A 2,639-nucleotide genomic window follows, 5' to 3' on the forward strand; every position below is an offset into this window, starting at 1 on the left:
ACTTGCTGGTTAGTTGCATCGGAGTTGTGAAAAATATGAATTACAATTTCGTGCACCAAGTTTTTGGCACCGTTGTCGGGGATTGTTCGAGTTTGGACAACTGACGGTTCATCTTGTTGTTCAGATTAGGTAATTTTATTTTAATTTTAAGCTTTTTATTTCTTATTTTCGAAAAAAAAATACAAAAAAAAAATTTTCTTCTTTTTCGTTCTTCCCAAAATAATTTTCGGAAAAAATAAACCAAAAATTTTGTGTTTCTTGTTTGAGTTTAGTGTCAAATTTTAAGTTTCGTGTCAATTGCATCCTTTTTAATTTTTCTAAAAATTTTCGAAAAATTCATGCATGTGTTCCTCATGATCTTCAAGTTGTTCTTAATGATTTTCTTTATTTAATCTTTGCATTTTCTTGCCTTGTGTCTTTTCTTATTTTTCATATGCATTTTTGAATTATTAGTGTCTAAAGTTTGAAATTTTCTAAGTTTGGTGTCTTGCATATTTTTCTGTTCTTAAAAATTTTTCAAAAATAAGTTCTTGATGTTCATCTTGATCTTCAAAGTGTTCTTGATGTTCATCTTGATATTCAAAGTGTTCTTGTATGCATTATCAGTTTTGATCCTAAATTTTTATGTTTTGCATTATTTTGTTGTTTTTCACCTTCTTCATTAAATTAAAAAAAATATCTTTCTCTTATTTACTCATAAATTTCGAAAATTTTGAATTGATTTAGTCAAAAAGTTTTAAAATTTATTTGTTTCTTATTAGTCAAGTCAAAATTTTTAGTTTAAAAATCCTATCTTTTCAAAATTTTTTCAAAAAAATCAAATCTTTTTCATTTTCTATATATAGTTTCGAAAACTTTTAAAAATTAATTTTCAAAATCTTTTTCTTATTTTTATTTCATATTTTAAAATTCAATTGTTGACATTTAATATTTTGATTAAAAAAATTCAAGTTGTTACTTGCCTATTAAGAAAGGATCAATCTTTGAATTTTAAAATCATATCTTTTAGTTTCTTGTTAGTCAAGTAATCAACTTTAATTTCAAAATCAAATCTTTTTAAATTTCCTTTTCAAATATTTTTCAAATTAAATTTCAAATCATATCTTTTTCAAAAATCAATTTTCAAAATCTTTTCGAACCTCCTATCTTTTCAAATCTTTTTCAATTAACCACTTGATTTTTTTGGTTTGATTTTAAAAGTTTTCTATTTCAATCATATCTTTTTCAAAACCACCTAACTACTTTTCTCTCTCCAATTTTCGAAAATCACTAACCACTTTTTCAAAAATCTTTTTAATTAAGTAATTTATTTAGTTTTCAAATTTTATTTTAATTCTCCTTTTAATTTTTGAATACTAACCAAAAATTAAAATAAAAACAAAAATATTTTCCTTTTATTTTAATTTAAACTCGAAATTTTCTCTCTCTCGTCTCTTTCTATTTATTTATTTAATTACTAACACCTCTCTTCTTCTTAAAAATTCGAACCCTCTCTCCCTCTCTGTGTTCGAATTTTTTTCTTCTCATTCTTATACTCTTCTCTTCTTCTACTCACATAAAGGAATCTCTATACTGTGACATAGAGGATTCCTATTCTTTTCTGTTCTCTTCTTTTTCATATGAGCAGGAGCAAGGATAAGAACATTCTTGTTGAAGCTGATCCGGAACCTGAAAGGACTCTAAAGAGAAAAATAAGAGAAGCTAAAGCACAACACTCTGGAGAGGACCTGACAGAATTTTTCGAAAAAGAAGAAGAGATGGCCGAACCCAACAACAATGGTGGAGATGCAAGGAAGATACTTGGTGACTTTATTGCACCCTCTTCTGACTTCTGTGGAAGGAGTATCTCAATTCCTGCAATTGGAGCAAACAACTTTGAGCTTAAACCTCAATTAGTTTCTCTAATGCAGCAGAATTGCAAGTTTCATGGACTTCCATTGGAAGATCCTCATCAGTTCTTAGCTGAATTCTTGCAAATCTGTGATACTGTTAAGACCAATGGGGTTGACCCTGAGGTCTACAGACTTATGCTTTTCCCCTTTGCTATAAGAGACAGAGCTAGGACATGGTTGGACTCACAACCTAAAGAAAGCCTGAACTCTTGGGAAAAGCTGGTCAATGCCTTCTTGGCAAAGTTCTTCCCACCTCAAAAATTGAGTAAGCTTAGAGTGGAAGTCTAGACCTTCAGACAGAAGGAAGGTGAATCCCTCTATGAAGCTTGGGAAAGATACAAGCAATTGATCAGAAGGTGTCCTTCTGGCATGCTTTCAGAATGGAGCATCATATGCATATTCTATGATGGTTTGTCTGAGCTGTCCAAGATGTCATTGGACAACTCTGCTGGTGGATCTCTTTATCTGAAGAAGACGCCTGAAGAAGTCCAGGAACTCATTGAAATAGTTGTAAATAACCAGTTCATGTACACTTCTGAAAGAAATCCTGTAAACAATGGGACAACTCATAAGAAAGGAGTTCTTAAGATTGATACTTTGAATGCCATATTGGCTCAAAATAAAATATTGACTCAGCAAGTCAATATGATTTCTCAGAGTTTGACTGGAATGCAAGCTGCATCCAGCAGTAATAAAGAAACTTCCTCTGAAGAAGAAGCTTATGATCCTGAGAATCCTGGAATGGAA

At 30.4% G+C, this 2,639-nt stretch overlaps 1 non-coding gene across 1 annotated transcript; it reads right to left on the reverse strand.

The window, feature by feature from the left end:
- Positions 1-2,159: 2,159 nt before the first annotated feature.
- On the reverse strand, positions 2,160-2,263 carry LOC112760330 (small nucleolar RNA R71). The gene has a single exon (XR_003180776.1). It is a non-coding gene; the product is annotated as a small nucleolar RNA R71 (small nucleolar RNA).
- Positions 2,264-2,639: the final 376 nt, after the last annotated feature.

Source organism: Arachis hypogaea, chromosome 16 (genome assembly GCF_003086295.3).
Source record: "Arachis hypogaea cultivar Tifrunner chromosome 16, arahy.Tifrunner.gnm2.J5K5, whole genome shotgun sequence".
Lineage (NCBI taxonomy): Eukaryota > Viridiplantae > Streptophyta > Magnoliopsida > Fabales > Fabaceae > Arachis > Arachis hypogaea.